Source organism: Mustela nigripes, chromosome 14 (genome assembly GCF_022355385.1).
Source record: "Mustela nigripes isolate SB6536 chromosome 14, MUSNIG.SB6536, whole genome shotgun sequence".
Classification (NCBI taxonomy): domain Eukaryota; kingdom Metazoa; phylum Chordata; class Mammalia; order Carnivora; family Mustelidae; genus Mustela; species Mustela nigripes.
This window is the reverse complement of record NC_081570.1, coordinates 99,261,411-99,284,687: the sequence shown is the minus strand read 5'-3', so window position 1 is coordinate 99,284,687 and position 23,277 is coordinate 99,261,411.

Here is a 23,277-nt window from a genome sequence, read left to right as displayed (position 1 = left end):
GGGTGAGTGGTTTAGGATGCGGGCACTGAAGCCAAATTGCTTGGGTTTAAATCCAAATTTTACTACTTACACCTCTATGCCTCAGTTTCCCACATGTAAAATGGGGATGATGATGTCTTCTGTCTCATAATTTCATTGTGAGGGTTAGATGAACCTGTATCTGTAAAGCACTCAGAACAGTGCCTGGAACAAAGTAAGTGCTCATTAATGCCATTATTATCATCTATGCAAACACTATGTTCCAACACCAATTCTCTGTCACTAACTGGGGGTCTTACAATTCCATTTAATTCTGTTACTAACTACTGAGACTTACCCCAGAAGTTAAGGGCAAAGTCCTTTTATTCTGACCTATCTGAAACTAGTACCCCATCCCACAAGATGAAGGGCAAGGTTCCAAGACTGCCTTAACTTCAGACACCTGTTGCAAGTGGTATCCCCAGGATACCTGCACTTCTGTGCAAGTTTGCTAGAAATTGAGGGGTTTCTATGACCCCCCACTTCAGGTTTGATAATTCACTGGAATGACTAAAGGCTACAGCTCTGAAACAGCCAAATGTTAGAGGTACATAGGGTAAGTTCTTGGGGGAAAGCCACAGAGCTTCTTTGCCCGCTCTGGGTGTGTGAGCTACTCGGCACATCCATTTCTTCACCAACCAGGAAACTCTCCCGAGCACTGGTTTTCAGTTTTTATCTAGGGTTTCATTACATTGGCGGGACTGATTAAATCACTGGTCACATGAAGGAACTTAATCTCCAGTCCCTCCTCTCTCTCCAGAGGTCAGGGGGTGGGTTTGAAATTTCTAGTACTCTGCTCATAATCATGTCTTGGTTTTTCTGACATGACCAGTTCCTCCCTTGAAACTATTCAATAAGGCCCATCAAGAGTCACCTCATTAGCATAAACTCAGGTATGGTCAAGGGGCTCTTAAGATAATAAAGACTCTGCTATCACACAGGAAATTCCAAGGATTTTTGAAACTCTGTTCCAGGAACCAAGGACAGAGACCAGCTGTGTTTTTTATTATATCACACTCAACAAACATTCTAGCACTTATGTTGGTCCAGGTACTATGTGAGGCAGTGGGGAATAACCTCTACTTTCAATGGTTTTCATTAAGCCATAGGCTGCAGGACAATGCTGGATCTAGACCATGAATCGGGACCACCACTCTTACTTACTTCACCATCATGAGCACCTACAGAGAGTCCTATCTCAGGAGTTTTGAGAACCACCATTTTGAGCTGCAGGCCACCTGAGAATTTACTAAAACAATTCCACCCTTTTACAGATGAGGAAACCAAGAATTAAAGTTGTATTCTGTTAGGGACACATGTCATAACTGATAATCTGGAGCTATTGCTATTCACCCTGAGCTATGCGAGCAAAGACACCAGTACCTGTACCGATGGTGTACCAGTGGTGAAAGGCAAATATTTACAGTCCGTCCTTTTGATTAAGGGCCTAGTCATCTTCTCTGCCTACTTACTATTACGCCTCTCAGAGTCGGCTTGGAAGACGTATAGGACATGATGGCGAGAGCTGCTGGTCAGAGGAACATGTATCAGAGGATGCTCCCTTCTCCCTTCCCTCCTCCTAAGCTAATAAGCTTTCCTGCCACCACCTCCCTGCCCAAGAGGAAAGGCCCTAAAACTCTGGCAAGTCCATTCCACCCAATGTTTGGAGAGGGGGCACCCACTATATACAAAGCATCCTACTGCTGTTGAGTTTATAGAGCTGAGTAAGACATGGTCTTGTATGGTATCTACATACATAATTTGAATGAGGGAAAAAAAATGTAAAGCAATGTGGCACCAAAAGGCACAATATGCTATCAGAATATAGGGGAAAGAGATTAATTCAGGCAAGGAGTCCTAGTAACACTGCTTTTGCAAGGTACTGACTTCTCTGCTAGTATAAAGGCCAAGAAGGAAGAACCAAAAAGCTAAAATTATGTTTCATGCCTGCCACAGTATGCAAACCCACATTGCTTTATTTGCCCTCAATTATCTAAATCAGAGATCTCCAAGTAATTCTTATCACATGCCCTAATTTAGAAAACATTTTAACAATTTTATAAATACATACATATTTAGCTAGGGGTAAAACGTGAGCATATACTGATGTACTGTGTAAAACACATAAAACATAGCAAGATAATAAAAATGATAATCTGTGAAAATCGTATTTCTCTTAGATGTCTATGTCAACATAATTTATTCCCACCTATTCTTTTTACAACATGATACTGACATTCCTTGATTGAGGAGAGGTGATGTCTGTGTTCCCTCCTTTTGAACCTGGACAGAAGTTTGTAACCACCCGGCTAGGATAGGACATAAAAGGAGATACTGTTGGCTCTCTCTTGGCACGTGTGCCTTGGGTTCCCTGAGCTGACATGCAAGAGTAGATGGCCAAGGTGGAGGCAAGTTGACAGTCGGCCTCAACTCCCTGACAGGATGATTGGATTCTAGCCTCTGAGCTGACCCGGAGACACCATGTGGAACAGAGACAAGCTATGCCTGCTGAGCACAGTCCTAACTGTAAAATAGTGAGCAAAATCAGTATTGTTGTTGTTCTAGACTACTAAATTTGGGGATGGTCTGTTTTACGGTCATGGTAACTGGGAAAAAGAAAAAGATGAAGTATTTCATCAATATTTCTAATAATTTTTCTAATAATATTGCTATGTAATTAATAGTAATTAAGACTTAATTAAATTATAGTAATAATATTCTAATAATATTTCTAATTAATATTTCTAATAATAATTCTAATCTTTCTAAAACCTCATCAATATTTCTAAAATTATTTTCACTTTTAAGGGTATAAAAGCTATTCAAGCTCTTTTAATATTGTAATTCATAATGACATTTTTGGTGAAAGCAGCGTAGTTGGAAAGACTTCATTAAAAAGCAAACAAGCCTCATTTAAAAATGTACAATGTGGGGCGCCTGGGTGGCTCAGTGGGTTAAGCCTCTGCCTTCAGCTCAGGTCGTGATCTCAGGGTCCTGGGATCGAGCCCTGCATCCGGCTCTCTGCTAAGGGGGGAGCCTGCTTCCCCCCCCCTCTCTACCTGCTTGTGATCTCTGTCTCTCGTCAAATAAATCAAATCTTAAAAAAAAAAATTACAGTGTAATAATTCAAAGTCATGATTCTATGCCCAGTTTAGTTCCCCACTAAATTTTTTTAAAGGAGGGATAACTGGTACAATATTATATTAATTTCAGGTGTACAATATAATGATTTGATATTCATATATATTTTGAAGTGATCAATACCATACATCTAGTTAATATCTTAGGTCTACTTAATATCTATCCCCTTACAGTTAAAAAAAATTTTGGGGTGGCAATAAGAACTTTTAAGTTCTCTCTTAGCAACTTTCAAATATACAATGCATTATCGACTACAACCACGATGCTGCGGTATATCACATTCCCTTATTTGTTATTTATTTATTTATTTATTTTACAACTGGAAGTTTGTACCTTTTGACCCCCTTCCCGATTAGATTTTCATGGCAGACTTGGCCAAAAAGATACCTCATTTCATGAAAACACAATATATATCTATGGTTTGTCCCCTATAGTTAATGTTACTAATTCATATTTCAAAGGGTCCTGAAAAATTGTAATTTTTGACTTTTTGTCAGAGCTAAGTATGTCCATTCTGCTTTTACCCGATAATGTGGCTGACAGCTCATACCAAGAGTAGAGGGCTGGCTCTACCATTCTCATGTTTTCTCTTCTGCTGCTTTACAGGAATCTCCTAATGCCATGCATTCATTTAGTGAGGACGAGTTCAGTTAAACCAGATAAAGACAAGCACTACTGCTGAGGTGATCTGTTCCCACTGTCTCTGTTTACCTCCTCCAGCGCCTCCTCACCACCCTCAGGATAAATAAATATCCAAGCCTCAAACCTGGCAGACTGTGTCATCTGCTCCCTTGCATGCACCTGGGCGCCAGCCTTTCCAAATCACTTGCAGCCTCCGTTCAGTTTCTCACCAAATGAATGATGGCGGGGTACGTCCATGTATCTGAATTTAAGTCAAATGCACAGAAGATAGCCACTCTTTCAAATCATATACGCTTTGTCAGGATGACGCAGGGAGGGGGTCCCATTTACTTGCCTGGGGTCCTTCTTACACAAAACAATGGCAAGCACTAACCAAACATTCCTTAAATGTGCCTGAGATCTCCGGGTTGGGGGCAGGGCCAGAGGAGTCCTTGTCCTGGCTAAGGAGTCTGTATCAACCATAGTGTAATCTGTCTCTTCTGACTGAGCATGGACAGAATCATGACAGTAACCCAACAATCAGCCTTGACGACCTTTCTTTCAAACGTATGATCTTTAAAGCCTTGTTATCTTTTAAGAATGGTTCCTGTTATCCCCTAGAATGAGACTGTTTATCTAGTACACAACTTTACTTTTCAGATGAACATCTGTGACAGAATCCAGTTCTGTTACCCAAACATTTCTTTTGCAGCCAAACCTTTAAAAACTCATCTATTCTGTAAAGTAGGTATATTTATATTCCTCTTTTCCTTCAGGGATGGAGGAGGGAACTGGGGTAGGCGAATGCGGTCAGCTCACCAGTTATTAATGTTGTGGATTACATTCTCTGTGGATTATAAGGGTGTGTTTTTCATTCTGGGCCAACACTGACCGAAGTACCTGGGGAATAAAAACTCATTTTAAAATTAGCCCAAGCAAAAATAAATAATGAGGGAAGAAAATGCATTGTAAAAAAGAATAATATGAGGCAGGTGAAAGGCAGATAATACGGTTTTGATCAATCACTGCTTTGGACTGTCTTTTCCCTGCTTTCTCTGCCATTTGCATGCATAATTGAATGTTCCCTACTCGGTGAAAAAGAACACTACGAGAACATATTGCTATCAAAATGGGCAAGAGTGGCTAAACGTGTGCTTTACGAAAACCTCAGGGCCCCCTCATAGAAATTCGTTTTCAGAATCTGTGCTCCTTTACAATTTAGGTCTGGTTCGCCTTTCATGGATAGCTGATGGACCTCACAGGAAATGAGTTAGCTCTCCGTACCTCAGTGTGTCTCTATGAGGGATTCTTCATAGTGTTTCCTCATGAAATTTCCTCAGCCATTCACACCTCCCAGGAGATCTGAAAATGGCACTTCTTTTTTTTTTTTTAAAGATTTTATTTATTTATTTGACAGAAAGAGATCACAAGTAGACAGACAGGCGGGCAGAGAGAGAGAGAGAGAGAGAGGGAAACAGGCTCCCTGCTGAGCAGAGAGCCCGATGTGGGACTCAGTCCCAGGACCCTGAGATCATGACCTGAGCGGAAGGCAGCAGCTTAACCCACTGAGCCACCTAGGCGCCCCTGAAAATGGCACTTCTTAACACTCATAATTGCCTTTTGTTTTCTCTTATTCATCCTTTGGAAAGTATTTTGAGGATGTGGTCTCTTTCCTTTCCCAAGTACGTAGTGAGCTAAACCTCTTAACTCCTTGGCAGTCTCTGTTCGTGAATCTCTCCAGCTTTTATCTTCTTTGTCACTGGAGTGATAGCATCTGAGTTAACTCAAGCGAAGAACATAGCATTAATTTCATACACTTCCAAAAGAATGAGAACACTGTATGTATGTGACAGCAAGGCAGCTACTGTGATGACTGATTTATTAAAATGTAAGGTTTATAGTACAGATAAAAGAAAATTAATCATTTGATGGCAACTTCACTTTCCCCTCTGTGGTAGGAGCATCCAATAGCTCAGGCCTGTATTCAGTGGAGTAATACCCCCAAAGCCTTTTCTTCTGCCTTGCTAAGTAGCACCATGCATCAGAACATTAACAAACCTCGTAAAATAATACCCTGAGGTGCCCCATCGGCACTCTAGAAGCCATCTTTAGGAGCCAGTCAAGCTCAATGAACTGCTCCAGGGAAAGTTCTGACCTTCTAGTAAGTTCCTTGCTGAGTTTCTGTTGACAAGCCATTGACCTAAGGGGCAGAGGGCATCCTGTTCTCTTGTTAACCATTGGAAATTACAATGTTTTCATAGACTCTCTTTACGGCAGAACAGAACGTGCTTTCTTTTACTCCTTTTGTGATAAAGTTAATTACTAGGACCTTGAACTTCACACAAAGTAAGTGAAAATTGGTCTTTTACCACTCCCCATACAGGTAGGTTACTCAGAAGATTTCACTGCAACCAGATGGCTTTCTCCTCCCATGTATGTTTTTCCATTTTTAAATCCAGACTTATAAATGCAAGTCATTGAAGATAACAACAACAACTAGCCTTTGGGCCTAATGTATTTTTTTTAATAATGATTTTTTTTTTTAATGGAACCTACATTGGCCTGACTTCCTTTTGTCTGAATAAAAGCTTTAGCACAGTATAAAAGGGTTGCATGTGCTGAAATGTTGCCCAAGGATATGTGTTATTATTCCTCCCCCCTTGACCAGCAGGGTCTCCGTTCTCTTTCCCTTTCAGCCTTTTGTTTGAACAGATGGGATTGGGGAAGCAGGGAAAGAAAGCCATTCTGTTCTCATTAACTCTCCCCATACACAAACACAAACCTGGGCTTCAGGGACTCTGAAACGGGACAGCTCCCACTCGATTGCCACTGAGACCTGATGTACTGAGATACAAAGAAAGCCAGGCTGAGGACCCACATCACCATTTCAATGAGGCCGCTAACCAGTGAAATTACATGTATATATGTTTTTATAAATACATTCACAAAAACATGTGCCTATATAATATACAACACAAGCAAACATTATGTGTATAGAAAAATCAATCTATTATATACACTCTATATAGTCCATGATTTTCAGGAATTTCTTTGTCATGTTTGGTGATAGCTTGGGTACAAATATATTTGTGATGAAAAATAATGGTATTCTGTGAATTATAAAACTCTTTGCCCTTTCATCATATCTTCTCTTTATACAAAAGAGCTTAAATATATCGAGAATGGTGGGGTTCCTATTATTTCCTGCTCTCTTGCTCAGTTTTAATGCGAAATAATTATTAATTTTTAATGCGAAAATAATTATTAAGGTTTCTAGTTTGGACAGTCCTGTCTGTTAAAGCTCTTGACCATGAAAAATGTCATAAAAAAATTTAAAAATATGGCCCAAATATTGAAGGCTCTCTCTTTAGGGGTTCTTATAAAAGTAAGAGGCTTAAATATATATATATATATATATCTCGAGAGAGAACGTGAAAGGCTTTACAGAACCAGATGAGGGTGTTTCCCCCTGGTGAGCTAATTCTGGGAAGTGCTATCTTTTGTTCTGGACATGGATTAGAAAGTGGTCTGGCCTGTTTGTTAGATCATATTTGCCTTTAAATCTCCATCCGTCCTCATTACTATGATGAGGGTACTGAGGCAAGGATAAACAGAGCCTGAAAAGATGTCTCCTCATGGCCAGATGCTACCACCTGAGCTTTTGCCTCCATGAGCCCCAAGTCTCAGGAGGGCGAGGGAAAAAGGAACACTGCCCAGGAACAGATGCATTTATGTTTCCAGCACATTCATACATTCAGAGTGCAGTCCCAGAGGACTGGGATGCTACTTTTATTCTTCCAGGACTTCCAACGGTGTGGAATGTGTAGAATTAAAACGAAATGGATACAGTGAAAAGATGGAGACAGTGAAAAGATCAGTGGGTTGCTGGGGGTTGGGAAGAAGGAGAGACGAGTAGGCGGTGAAAATACTCTGCGAGATACTATGATGACGGATGCATGTCATTATACATTTGTCAAACCCCACAGAATGTACACCACCAGGAGTAAACCCTAATGTAAACTACAGGCTTTGGGTGATAATGATGTTTTGATGTAGATTCTCTACTGTAACAAATGTACCCGCGAGGGGCCGCTGATAGTGAGGACGGCTGTGCTTGTGTGAGGGCAGAAGGTATGCGGGAAATCCTCCGCGCCTTCCTCTCAGTTTTGCTGTGAACCTAAAACTGCTCTAAAAAATAAAGTCCATTTTTTAAAAAAGAAAAAACCCTATTTTTTTAAAAAAACGAAATGGATTCTGTGGCATCTCTCTTGGAGGGATTCCCCCAAACACAGGGGACTGTTTGTGTCCCAAAACAAGCATTTCTAAGTGATAAACAATCTCTTGTAGTTCTATGAAATATTTCCTTGGAGTTTGTTATGAACACAAATTAGCCAGTTTACTTTTTTTTTACACCCAAAGAAACTAAAGCACAAAGTGCTCCAAGCCTGAGTTTGTGATCAAGAAGAGAAATAAGGTAGAATTTATATTCTAGATTATTCATTACTAACTCATGAATACAGGATTCAAAAGAACCTGTTGAAAATAAAACATGTTGTCAACTATCCAGAGCACATCAAAATATGCTCATATTTAATATCCTGTTAGAAAAAAAATGAACACTGTTATATACCATAATTGTTTCCTGCTGTATAGAGAGAACACATATTTGGACTCTAACTAGAAAATCTTGCAATATCTTTCAGTATTTTTATTTTCAAAATCGGTTCAGATTGACTAGGCTGAGGGCAGAGGGAGAGGACTATAAATTGGCCAAACAACAGCATGAAAAAAAGGCCAGTGATAAAAGGCAGCCGATCCCAAGGGGGCTTGTCTAGCAGGGCGCTGCGGGGGTCAGCACTGGCTTTAGTCCTATTTAATATTTTTATTACCAATCTGAAGGGGGAGGGGAGACTGAATAAAAATGAAATCTGCAGATGGCTACTCATTACGGAGGATTTGCAGACCCTAGGAAGAGCAGGAATGAAATTCAGAGGTTCATTTGGAAAGGTGGTCAGAAAAGGACAAAGAAGGCTGGAAAGCCGGGAGATGGGGAATCATGGGGCAGTAACTCCACTACGGCAAGTAAAATGCATCTCAGGCTACAGGAATTCTGACAGCATCCTGGCAGCGGACAAGTTTCACCCCACACATTTTAGGTGTTAGTGCTGGCAAGGTCTGCGAGACTGCCTTTAGACTCTGAATTTAGTTACAAGAAGGCAAAAGGAATTTAAGTTAGGATTTCATCTCTGCGTTCGTAATTGCAGGTGCTCCTGCTGAGGGGTGATTTAAGGTATACGAATGATGGAAAAGACCAGTGTGCAACCAGGTCCTTGCCATTCTTTGATGTGTACCAGCAGCCGTCTGTCCTCAGATGTTGCTCTGGGCAGCTTAGCTCCTTAGAGGCACAGTGAGCACAAAGCCTTTCTTCAGGACAAGCTACCCACCAACCTGGTCTCCCTTTGCCAGTGCCCCCTTTATTGTGTGAAGTGCTGTCCCTGGAAGTTCTGCAAGCCTTGACATGATGATGACAGAGAAGTCATCATCAACTGATGAGATCTCCCCTTTGCTCTGAACCTTCCCTGGCTCCCTAGTGCCTGCAGAAAATTGGCTTTCCTTTGCTGGGGATTCTGGCTGTCTTCCGAAGAGCATATAGCTGTCTGCACCATCCCTGGAGTCAGACTGATTGGCCTCAAACTGCCAAACTCACCAAATGTCCATTGTTCCAAATATTAACTCCCAGCCACTTTCAATTACCAAACAGGATGATAACAATAGTTGCCTCATAGTGTCCTAAGGGTCAAATGAAGTAAACATACATGAAGTGTCTATATCATGTCTGGTACACCATAAGTGCTCAAGAGATGCCAGCCACAGCTTTTCGGTTGACAATTTTCACAGTCGATCCTTAATAACCATTTAAAATATTTTTCCTGGAAATATCAATTTCTGGACGATAAGGCAACATGCCATAAATAAAATAACGAAGGTTGTTTTTGAAAGATCATTTTATAAAGTGGTTTTATTATGATATCTACCATATAAAAGTGGTATTTTCCTACAGAACCCTGATGACCTGCTCCATGCTCGAACAGGTGCCAGTGTTCATAGCTCTGCCTACCTCACTGTGGACTAGCTTGTCACATAACATCCTTCACTTTGATCTCAGCCCCCAACCTTCTAGCTGCCCATCGTTCCCCCTCTTCCCCACGCCTCTCACAGTGTGTCCGCCAGGCACATCCCGCGTTGGTCCAACCCCTCAAAGACTAGTCACCCGTGCTGTTTATTCCCCCACCTCACTCAGCTGGGGTTTTCATGTCTTAATGAATCACTCACGACGCTTCCTCATCCTGCCATTACTTCCTCACGTGGAAACAAAATCTCAAGTGTTCCCTTTAAGGTTCAGTCAAGATGGTACCTCTCCTGTGAAGCCTTCCCAGAACTACTCTGCTCCACCCCTTTTCTGAGGAACAGAGCTTCTTCTTCTGTGTCCCCACTATTACAACTCCCAACGTGCTGCGTATCTGTCTTCATCTCTATTGTGAGGGCTCCCTGGGTCAGAACTGTCTTACTCAACCTATACCTCAAGTTCCTAGCACAGAAATCCTCAATAAATACTTGCCGAGTGTTTTCATTAAGCTTGTTAAATTAATGAACAGAAGTTGCTCTTGCTAGAGAAAGGGAAGAAGCCCAGGAAATCCAAGGATCACCTAGGAAAGGGGAAGACATATCGAGAGAGAGAGAGAGAGAGAGAGAGAGAGAGAGAGAAAGAAAAGAGCCTGTTCTATCCACTGGGACCCCCTGCTGGACAGAGAAAGTGAGCGCAAGTAGCTTTGAAATTAACCTTGGGACTGGGAGCCCTTTCCCCATGGGAACTGGGTCTGGGTTAGCCACAGAGAAGTGTTGGAAGTGAGACTCCAAAATGCAATTTCACAGTTGGAGCCACCTCCCTCCTCCAGCGTGGCAGCAGCACGTCTGTCCTGGGACAGGCACACAGACTGTGTAATCAGGCTCAGCTGGTAATCAGGGAGCTGCCAAACAGACGCGAGACTAAATTACCTCCCTGTCCCAGACAAAGTGGCCTTCTCGATGAGGGTTAAAACCAGTGATGGTGGAAAAAACAAAGGAAGGAAAGTGGCAGCTGCTACCCAACACCTGGCCAGTGGACGGCTCCCAATCCGTCCTTAGTCACCCGCAGACCCTCTAAAGCCAGGGTTGCTTAATGAGGAACGGGCGTTTCAGACCAAAGGTATTTGGTGCCAAAGTCATCGTTAGAGGACGAAAACAATTTATGCCCACAGTGACAATGAAAGGGGCAGAACAAATTTCCTGTCAATAGCTTGCCAATGGTGGGCCGAATAAACTTGTATGAGACAATGTGCCTCGGTTTCTCTCTTTTGTAATTGAGAGGGATATGCCCTCACACCTGAGATTCAGATGATAAGCTCTTTTTGGGAAAGAAGATGCTATTTCTGTTCTTGCATGTGTGTGTCCTTGGGAGGCTGGAAGGGACCTGGCAATCACAGTCAGAACCATGTAAGTTCACGCGCTTGAGATAAAAAGGGCTACACAAAGGAAGGAAAGCCCAGAAATCAAATAATGACCGAGGAAAGGGGTGCTTCTGAGGCTTGGAGAGAGAATGAGGCTGCTCTGCTTGATCTGTGGTGAGTAAGGGGTTGGTGTGCCCGGTACATGCTGTGCACTGAGTATGCAATGGTGGGCAAAACCAACCAGAAGTTTGCCCTTGCCTTCACGAAGCTTACAGTCTGGGAGGCAAATTGCCATTAAACAAATCTTCCCACACGTAAATGTAAAACTGTGCTGAGTGCTGTGAAGAAGCAAGGGGTTATGGGAGCTGCCATAGAGGACTTGATTCAAGCAGGGAAGGCCCCTGAGAAAGTAGCAGCAGAGCTGAGAGCTGAGGGACAAGTGGGGTTCACTCCAGGTAGAAGGGAAGGATGGGCATCCTAAGTGGCTTGGACAGATGGACAAAAAAGCTTTCTACAATTGCAAGTAGGTCGTATTATCCACTGCATCGATTTCTGTCTGGTTCAAACATCTTATACTATAGGTCTACAGTGTAGGACCAGGCTAGCTAACAAGGCAAGGCTGCTTCCTACTACTGAAGCTGGTGATGAGGCAGGGGTTCCTCCTGAGTAGGATGGTAAAGTTCACCCTCTACAGGGGCCGGAGGCAGGTCTCGGGTCTCACTCAGCTATCCAGGTAACAGGAACAAGGTCAAGATGTTCTGCTACAGCTCGTGGGTAGCAGACAGTGAGGTGGGCAGGAGTTGCTCCAAGGAAAGGGATTTTAGACATGGTCTGTGACATTATATCATCTATATCAGTTAGCTACTGTCATAAAGATGCTGGAAAACAAGGCAGCCCAGCATTTAGTGCATCACCTATACCAGATATGTGCCCATGCTCATGGTCTACAGTTTTTCTGCAATTCAGATGATCTAGAATGGCCTACTGGGAAGCTCTGTTTCAGGCTGTGGGTCATCTAGGCAGGGCTCCTAGTTTCATGTTGCATTCTGGTCCATTCCATGTGTCATTCTAGGATCCAGGTTGGAGTCCATGCTACGCAAGCCACATTCTTATGGCAGATCACCGGATACAAAAGCATACCAAGCGAGCACATTTAAGGCCTCTGTTCATGTGGTGTACTTGAAAATTCCAGTTTTCAAAGAAAGTCATATGAAGTCAATATTAATGCGACAAGGATGTATATTCCACCCACAGTGAGAAAGGATAAGAAATGACCATTTGCTGAAAAACAATGCAAATTACTACACTATCCTTAAGACCAGCATGTGGTTATCTTAGGATCAGAAACTGGTGCTCTGGAAACTCGCTATTTGTGTTGTCTGCTATTATTTCCTTTTTGTTCTCCCTTAGTATTTAGTTAAATTCTTTTTAAAATGTCAGATTGTCTCAGCTGTGTTATGAAGAACTGGGGGAAACACTTTTGTCTATTCTTGATCCTGAGTTTTATTTATTTATTTATTTATTTATTTATTTTTAAAGATTTATTTATTTATTTGACAGACAGAGATCACAAGTAGGCAGAGAGGCAGACACAGAGAGAGGAGGAAACAGGCTCCCTGCTGAGCAGAGAGCCCAATGTGGGGCTCGATCCCAGGACTCTGAGATCATGATCTGACCAGAAGGCAGAGGCTTTAACCCACTGAGCCACCCAGGTGCCCCTGATCCTGAGTTTTAAATGGAAACTGAGTTACCCCAGGGTCAGAATCCCGAGTGGGAGGTGAAACTCAGGGGAACAGCTTCCAAGGACTCTTGTTCAGTCATCACCACCCTCCTTGCAGGGTTTTTCCTCCCAGCGTTCTTCTCTGCTCACTTCTTAGAGGATTCTGGGGTTTGATTTCCTAAGAAAACAGTTTCAGTGTGCACATGTGTCAGAATACAGCATAGTAGATACCGCGTACTATCCATTCTAAACCAAGATGCTTCCAGCTGACTTGCCATCAGCAAGACAAGCCTCCGTAAGCACGGCCAGTTGCTCTAACCATCAAGGCAGGACTCTACACACCAGATTTCAAGTATGTCTTCATCTCCAGCCAGGACGAGGGAAGTTCACCAATACTCATATTATTGAAAATGAAACTTTGGGAAATTATCAACATTTCCATGCTGTTCCTGAGAATGAGTGCTGGTGGTGGTCAGGATCTGTCACTGAAACTCAAAATGCAGGTCAACCTCTGTGTCGCAGAGGGTAGCCTGACCCTCTCCCCATTCTTCCTTATCACCAGTGGTTCCAATGTGCCAAGAGTGTTCCTCAAACGTTAATGGGCTGAGGAATCACTTAGGGGTTTTGTTAAAATGTAGATTCTGACTCAGTGGGCCTGGGGTGGGCTGAGAGTCTGCATTTCAAACAAGTTTCCCGGTTCTGACACTGCTGCTCCATCGTTCACACTTTGAGTAGCAAGGGTTATAGAAACCAAGTCTGTTCCTTCTAGGAAATGACGGAATGAAACTGTACTTTAGGTATATCAAAATGTCAAAGTATGGGGTAACTTTTATCAGACATTGGTGGGGATCAGGACTGGTTACATATGGTTTCCAGGCAAATCGGGGAAAATGGGAAATGTTCTACAGAAGCCGATTTAGGTTTAACCCAACTGGTTTAACCTCAATTGACTGATTTAACCTATATCTGGTTATAAAGGACTTATAACCAGAGTTGTTTCCCAATGAAATGGCTACTTCTGAAGTACTGTACTTCCTGCTCTTGAAGGTGCTGGAAAAGGGGTGAAGGGACCACTGATGAGAGAGGTTGGGAGGACTCCAGCTGGGTGCACAATGTGATCAGAGGACCAAAGACCTTCAAGCTCTTGGTCTATACTTAGACTGCATATCTGGTTTCTGTACAAGGTATGATTCTTCCTAATTTGTGATTTAGCATTTTTTGGTTGCGAAATGCTCAGAAATGAAAGACGCTGTAAAGCAATGCAGTCAATGGAAATGAATTCTAACCCTTTCTTCCCTCAGAGACTTTGCACTCCTGGGCAATCACATGTGTTTTAGACATAAGGAGCTGATGGGAAAGTCTGTACACTGACCTCAAGGTACTGGCTTTGGAAGAATTCCCGTGGAGTAATGTGGAAACAAGTATGAAAGGCTGGCCAAGTCAGACAGGAGACAGTGCCCACCTGGGAACTAGAGCCTGTAGGCCCCACTGCTGGGCCTGCCACTGGAATAGCTCTAAGTTTTGGATAGGCCTTCACCCTTGCTAATCCTATAAGGGAATGAGAGAACTAGACTCGAGCTCTTTGCTTTCTTTTTCTGTCTTCTAAGTCATGGAACCCTTTTGTCAAATTCAATGTTACGTTAGGCAGCATAGAACATAACATAAAGCTGCTCTTACTGGAGTAGGGAGTCTGAAACTTCTCTACAGGTCCCCTAATGACTCCATGAGGCACTTCTGTGGAAGCCAAAAGCTGTACAGACACAGTCTACAAACCAAAGCAAATATCTTCCCTGGATGACCCCAAAGGTGCCTCCTGTTCCAAAGCTGTGGGGATCACCTCATCTGCAAGAGTACTCCCTAAGACTGTGTAAAAGGTTGGAACTAAACCTCTCCCAGCAGTAGGACACTTGTCTGTGAAAGGCTTGGGCCTCTCCTTTTTACTCTTATACATACAAATTTGGGTTTTCAGGGATGAAGAATGCATGATAAAATCCTGAGCATGGGGTACTGCTCACCAATCTTTGGCTGCAAGGGACAAAAAACAAATCTGATCCAGGTCAGGCAAGAAAAGGAAAATGTATTGACTCATATATCCAACTTCAAGAAGGATAGGAGGAGCGGATCTAAAGTCAACTAGAACCAAAGACTCAAAATTTCTCTTTCTCTTCCTTCTATCTCTGTTTATGCATTGATTCCATTATCACCTCCCAAAGTGAGCAACATCAGCTCTGAACAGTTATTCTTCAAGCTTAGTAACTAGAAAATGGTGAAATATCCATTGATATATCAAGTCCAGTTAAAAAAAAAAAATACCAAAGGGAGGGCTTTCCCTGGACTATCATGGGCTGGACATCCCTCCCTGGGATCCACTGCTATGGACCACAGCAGGGTATCCTCTGTGGTGGGCAGAATCCACTGGAGCCACATGGCTGGTTCCAGTGTGGCTATTATGAAAAGGAGGGGAAAGAGTAAGGGAGAAGAAAACCAGCAGCTGTCTACTGTACCCGCCATTCCAAGCTTTCCTGTGTGAGTCCAATGTGTATTCAAGAACTACTGCTCATTAAGGCTGCACACAGCCTTCATTCCAGCCTGACCAGAGTGTCTCTTGCCTTTTGCTTTGTCTCCCTTGCCTGACATGCCCCCTTTTCTCCCTTCTCAGCTGGTTTCTAGTCTTTCTAGTCTTCAAGGGTTAGTTCAAATCCAAACTCCCCCAGAAATGCCTTTTCTTCCACCCTGTATATTCTTTCCTTTCCAGGAGAAAGGATCACCTGTCTGTACATCCAGTGGTGAGTTGGCAAATGTTTAAAAACCACTCTCCTGAAAAACAAAGAATCAAACAAAACCCTGATTTTTCACTTGTCAATTCCCAGGGTGTAAATACTCCTACCATGGTCAATTTCCCGCTCTCAGCAGGAGAGTCAGTGAATGAAGAATTGGAAAGATGTGTGTAATACAGCACCATTACACAGAATTCCCACCAAACGGATACTACAGATCTAAAGAATCTTGAGAGCATGCACATTCATGAACTGAAGTAATAATTATAAAGTTTATGAGTTTTGAGTATTTATTAGCTTTGCCTTTAATTCAATTGTAAATTATCGTACAATTTTTTAGTATCGGCAGTGTTTAATAATCATCTCACAAAATTCTTAGAAAATTAACAGCTACAGTTTTGAGTTTTCTAGAATTTCATTTAAATACAATCATATAGGGCACCTGGGTGACTCAGTTAAACATCTGCCTTTGGCTCAGGTCACCATCTCAGTGTCCCAGGATTAAGCCCTGCTTCAGGATCCCTGCGCAGCAGGGAGTCTGTTTCTACCTTTCCCTTTGCCCCTTCCTGCTGCACATTCTTCCCCCCATCACCTCGAACTTATTAAAAAAATAGAATCATATAATAGATAGTCTTTTATTATCTGGCTTCTTTCACTAAGCATGCTTTTTAGAATTATTCATGTTACATCATGCATCAGTAGTGTATCCACTCTTTATTGATGAAGGATAGTCCATCATATGAATAATACCACAAAGCTATAGTCATTCACGATTTTGGATTGTTTCTGCTATTATGCATAAAGCAGCTGTAAAGATCTGTATACAGGTCTTTATACGGACATGCATTTTTACCTGTCTTGGATAAATATCTGGGACACTGTTGTGTTGTATGCTAAGGGTACATTTAACTCTAAAAGGAACCACATCAATGTTTTTCTAAGTGAGCTTATTATTTTGCATGCGTATGAGAGATGTAAAAGAATTCCACTTGCTCGCCATGCTCTTGAACACTTAGTATGATCAGTCTTTCTAATTTTAGACATTCCTGCAAGTAGCGTAGTAATATCTTACTCTCATCTTGATATGTCCTTCTCTAATAACTAGGGATGTTCAGATCTTTTCATGTGTTTACTTGCCACTCATCTATCTTCTTTGGTGGAGTGTCAATTCAAATCTTTTGCTCAATTATCAACTGGGTTGTTATTGTGGAGTTGTTTTATTATTGAATTGTAAGAGTGATTTATACATTCTGGATGCAAGTTATTTATCAGATGTATGTTTTGTAAAAATGTTTTAAAGAGTCTGTGGCTTTTCCATTTTCTCCTTTTGCTGCAGATTATCTAACCATTGTGTTTTTTAATTTAAGCTCAATTAATTAACATATAGTGTATTATTAGTTTCTGAGGTAGAGTTCAGTGACTTATCAGTTGCATGTAGCACTTGTGCTCATCACCTCACTAGCCCATCAGTCAGTTAGCCCATTTTCTGCCCCCTGCCCCCAGCAACCCTGTTTGTTTCATAGAGTTGAAAGTTTCTTATGGTTTCTCTTCCTCTCTGATTTTGAGCTCTTATTTTCTTAATAGTATCTCTGCTTGACCCAAAGTCACAAATACTTTCTCCCACATAACTAAAACTATTATTTTTCTTGGCTCTCATATTTAAGTCTATTTAATCTTTGTGCCTGGTATGAAGTGAGGTTTGAGGTCCATTTCTTGCATACAAATAACCAAACCAAATAAGTCTTTTTTTTTTTTTTTAATAGTTTTAGGTTCACAGCAAGATTGAGGGGGAAGGTAAAGAGATTTTCCAGCTACCCCCTGGCCCGCACAGGCATAACCCTCCAATTATCAATGTTCCCCACTAGAGTGGTGGATTTTTTATAATTGACAAACTTACACTGACATGTCATAATCACCTCCAGTCCATAGTTCACGCTGGTGTTCAACCTTGGTGTGGTACGTTCTGTGGGTTTGGACAGGTGTACAATAACACGTATCCATCATATGACAGCATACAGAGTATTTTCTCACTGCCCTAAAAATCCCCTGCTCTGTCTATTCGTCCCTCCCCTCGTTTCAACTCCTGATCTTTTTACTGTCTTTCCTAATTTCTGATCTGCTTTTACTCCTACCTATGTATTTTTATTTCAGGTATTTTTCATGTCTAAAAGTTTCATTTGAGTTTTTTAGTAGGACCTATTCTTGTCACTTTAACACTTAAATAATTTGACTGGTCTTACCCAGTATTTTATAAGGCCGTGGGATTTCTTATAATAGTCTACCCAAGAGTAAGGGTTTGAAATATATAGATGTGGATCATCTAACTTATTATTTGTGTCACCTCAGGAAAGCCGCTTAACTTTTCTGAGTTTACGAATGATCATCTATTAAAAAAAAGAATGATCACCTATAAAATTGAACTGAGAGACAATGTTAACTGAATGGGCAGGAATTTGTTGACACAGCAAACAGGTGGAAGAGGTATTTGTGGCCATGAGGCCCCTCCCTCAAGTACTACAACCTCACCACTTTGGAAGCTGGTTTTAGTTATGAGTCAGAGGGGGGATTAGCAGTCCCTTTGCCCTCAGAAGGAGTGGCACAGGAATGCTTCTGGATGCTACAAGCCCAGCCCATATACTGCAAGGTACAGTGGCTGTTCCCAGAACATTGCTAAGATGATGACCGAGAGGATGTCATCCCCGCTCTTAAGAGCCCACAAATCTCAGGATGCCACCACAGGGGCACTGGAAGGATCTACCCTACGCTCCCCTTTAGGTTCACAGCTTCCTTAGCACTTGCGAACTCTCCACAGGACAACATCTCACTTGTGTTCCAGCATCTCACCGGCCGTGTGCTGAGGAAGCAGAATCAGGGCGTTTCAGAGAATGGGTGGCTACTACCATAGGACCCAGCAAACAGGACAGGCAGAAAGACTAATCAAAGGACCATATTAAAGCATGACCCCAGGAAAGGTAAAAGAACAAGGCAGGCTGTGACAAGTTGTCTTGGAACAGTTAAGGACAAGAGTGTCTTTCCCAAACTAAGCGTATCCTGCAGCCCATGAGGCAAGGAGACAGAGCTATAAAGAGCAACAAGCTATACAGTTGAGGCTGGAGACAGGCAGGGCAAAGCCAGTGCTCACGTACCAAACAAGGAACGGATTCTTCAGGTTCCATGAGCCGGGGGAAGATCGTTGCTACTTAAGTTACAAAGACCAAAACACAGGGGAATGTCCGGAGAGTGAGTCTCAGCCAGCACATGGGCAGCAATCTTTCCGTCTAGCCCAGGCTTTTTTTCAACTTCAGCACTAGTGACTTTTTGGGATCAGACAATTCCTAGTTGCGGGGAGCTGTCTTGTGTATTGCAGAAAGTTTCATGCATCGCTGGCTTCTATCCACTAGGTGCCAGTAACACACCAACCCCCTCGCCTTGGCTTGTGACAACTGAAAATGTTTCCAGGCACTGCCAAACGTCTCCTGGGCTGTCAGATCATCCTCAGATGAGAACTATTGATCTGACCTTCTGGACTTACACCTTAGAAAAACTGACAACACGAGCAATAATATTAACTGACAGCAGAGCTCAGTGTGAAATACAGGGACCTCTGCTCAAAACCCAGTATTTATGTTGGTTTACTTATAGCTGTGAAGCAAAAAGCCACTATTTATATAAAAGTTTACCCCAAGAACTTAACAGAGGAGAATGGTTAATTACATACACATGAGGGCATGGATCCCCGCTGCTCAGATTCCAGCTTCACCTGTGGATTATCACAGGCTCTACTTCACAACATATCTGAGGGTATATATATATTTGTTATTATATGTAACATGCTCAGAGCAGTGTTTGGCAAATGGTGAGCCCTAAAGATGGATCTCTTCTAGCACTTCTCAGCTCGGGGGTTGTGGCAGTGTTCCCTGTGTTCAAGCGTTCATGACATTAATGGCATTGAGACTTCTTTTTCTTTTCACAAGTCCCCAAACTACTAACTTAAATATCTTGCAACTTAAAATAAAACTGCTTGAGAGCCTCCAATTAAATATGAGCACACATGGCCTTTAGTGAGTCAGATAGGCCAGCTCCTGACTCAGACAGTCACTGAGCTGCCACAGTGCTTTTGGCTATTGCAGAGCTTTCAATTATCTTTATTCTCACTCATCATGTTTTTTAACCTGTGCCTATAGCACATTATTGTACAAAGACAAAAAATACAAGAATGCCAGTGCTGAAACACAAGAGGACACATATGAAATTAACTAAAATTCTAACTGCATCTGGAAATGATCTTCCTAAATCTGTGAGTTTACTTTACCCAACCCAAATCCTAATTCACAGATCCAGATATAACCAACATTTCTAAAGTCAGAGTCCAAAATATACTATTATAGAGAATTTAGCCTTTCATTTATTAGGAACAAAGATATGCCTCACACCTGCTGCATTGTGTTCTCTGTCCCAAAGAACTTCCAAACAACCTGATCCCCATCCAGGTAGACACTGTGATTTGCTCCGCACCCCCATTCCACTGGCTTTTGACAATGACTCCTTCCTGGCAGTCCAGGGCTTTGGAGGAAGCTGACCCATCAGAGTCTCAGTGATTCAGTGTAAGTACATCCCCTGGACTCTGGTTTTCAGAAGTGGGAACATGACCTGATTTTAGCTGAGGAGATTGGAGAAGATGGTTGCTGGTGGTTTCTGAGGGGAAAGGTACCCACATTGTCTTCCCGGAAGTGGAAGAGAAAGCCTAGAGCCAGGACTTGTCTGCAGTCATCTCTCAACAACCAAGCATAAGCCAATAACATGATGAGGGTTTAAGACAAGAGAAGGTAGGACAGAGAGATGAAAAGTAGAAGAAATCCTGAAAAATACTATCAAGCAGGTGAATTATACCGACACTACAGCTCTCCCTGGTTCCAGTAAAACAAGCTAAGCCAGCTTGCATTGGGTTTTTGTTACTTGCATCCTAACATAATTTCACTGCTATACCTTTAGCTCTTCCATTTAGAAATAAACTTTAAAAATTATAAAAACTAAATTAGTGAAGATAAATGTAATCTATGGGAATGATGAACATATATCACAAAAAGTCATTTTTGTCTATTTTGCTTGTACAGTCCATAGCTAAATTTCAATTTTCTAAGACTTTTGCTTCCAGTCAAAATGGAGTAACAAATACCAACTTACACGCGTATTTGAAACAATCACAACCAAAACAAATCCAAAAAAAAACCCCACATGAAATAACAGTTTTTGAGACACAACACATAAGGCAATGGAAGAGTGTGATTCCTGAGAGACAGGAAACCAATGATATAAGCCCTACAACTGCCCTCACACACGGCCTACAGAGAGCTTCTAGGGAGCAGACATGGAGGGATAAGCACAGCAGAGTCCCTGTATTGAGGAGAAGAAGTTGAGGGCCCAGAGGATGCAAAAGGCTAAAGCTCCCGGGCCATAGGAGCAGAGAAGAGAGTTGCACAGAGAGACAACCACAAAGACTGCGATCACAGAGGGCCCTCCTCCAGTACTGAGCAGAACATCAATGAGTGCACGTGAGGTAGGAAACTCCATGAGACTAGTAAAAGAACAAACCAAAAGGATCAGATGAGGGGGAAGGGTACCCAGTGCTCACATGGCCTAAGAAAGCCTGTTTCCACTAGCCAAGCTGAAAAACGTAATTTGTGAAACACTAGGTGGACTGCTTAGAAGAGTCCTGCCTTGGAAACAGAGAATAATTCATCTTAGGTCAATTACTGCTCTGGTCCTGCCAAAAATATATCTTAACATTGATACCAGAATGGAGACTTTTCCTCCCCAAAATTAACTTCATCACAGAATAAAGTTCAAGAAGATTTATAAAAGTTAAAAAAAAAAAAAAACACCACAGTATCCAATTAGATAAAATTCACAGTCTGGCATCAAGTCAAATATTATCAGGCATTCAAAAAAGCAGAAAAATAAGACCCATAATGATAACAATAGTAATTGGAATTGACCCAGAAAACTGACACAGATGTCAGAATTAGCAGACAGGGACATTAAAATAATTATTATTCTGTGTGTTCAAAAAATTAAAGAAGATACAAAAAGACCTAAGTCAGACTTTTAGAAACGAAAGCTGTTAATATCTAAGAGGAAAAATACAGTGGCTGGAATGAACAAATCCTATACATTGAAGAAGAAAAAAACTAGTGAACTTGAAGACATAGCAACTGAAACTGTCCAAAATGAAGCACAGAGAGAAAAAAAAAGAATCTTGGAAAATGGAGCATCAGTGAGTCATGAGCCCAAGTGACTCTGTTTGCCTAAGTGGAATTCTTCAGAGGGAAGAAGACAAGAAGAATATCTGAACAAACTGTGGTCTAACATGTAATAAATCACGTGGAAACTGCATTCCCAAAGTTTCAAGGAGCTCAACACACCCCAAGCACCAGGAACATGAAGAATACTCTTACCACCAAATCGCTAAATCAAGGCCCATCGGAATCAAACTGCATAAAACTAAGGACTGAAAGAACACCTTAAGGACAGCCAACGGACAAAAGAAAACTGTGTACAATGGAACAAAGATAAGGATGACAGCAACTCACTGTAGGGCACAGCGCAAGGAAGATGACAGCAGAAGAACTCTGAGATACTACAAAACAAAACAAAAAAATTGTTAGCCTAGAACTTTTATCCACCGAAAATATCTTTCAAAAACAAAGGCAAAATAAAAACATTTTAAGATAGACAAAAGCCAAAACCATTAGACAAAAGCTAAGACAGACAACATGAGAACATGTTAAGACAGACAAAAGCTAAGATAATTACGCCTCAACAGAGCTGTATCACAAGAAATGATAAAGGGGCCCTTTGGGCAGAAGGAAAATACCAAATGGGCAACTTTCGATGTTCACAAAGCAGTGCAGACCAATATCCCTCATGAAGCAAAGGTGCAAACATTTTAAACAAAATTTTAGTACATTTAATCCAATATTTATTAAAAAGGACAATATATTATGACTAAATGGGGTTTATCTTAGAAATCCAAAGTTGATTTTACTTTGGAAAATCAATCAATGTGGTAATTAACCAAATCAACAATGTAAAAAAGAAAAGCCATATGGTCATTTCAATAGATGCAGAAAAAGTGTATTCAACACCCATTCCAAAAAGTAGATTCAATATCCATTTCTGGTGAAAATTCTCAGCCAACCAGGAAAAAAAGTGAACTTCCTCCAACTAATAAAGGGCATCTATAAAAAATCTACAGCTACTCTCATACCTAGCAGTGAAAGACTGAATTCTTTTCCCAGATCAGAGACCAGGCAAGGAAATCCATCTCACCATGTCTATCAACACTGTACTGAAGGTTCCAGTCAGTTCAATAAAGCAAACAAAAGAAACAGATGGCAACTAAATTTCAGATAAAGAAATAATATCTTTTTTGGAGATGATGTGACTATATAGAAAATGCAGAGGAATCCCCCCAAATCTAGAAACTCATAATTCAGTTTAGCAAGTTTAAAGG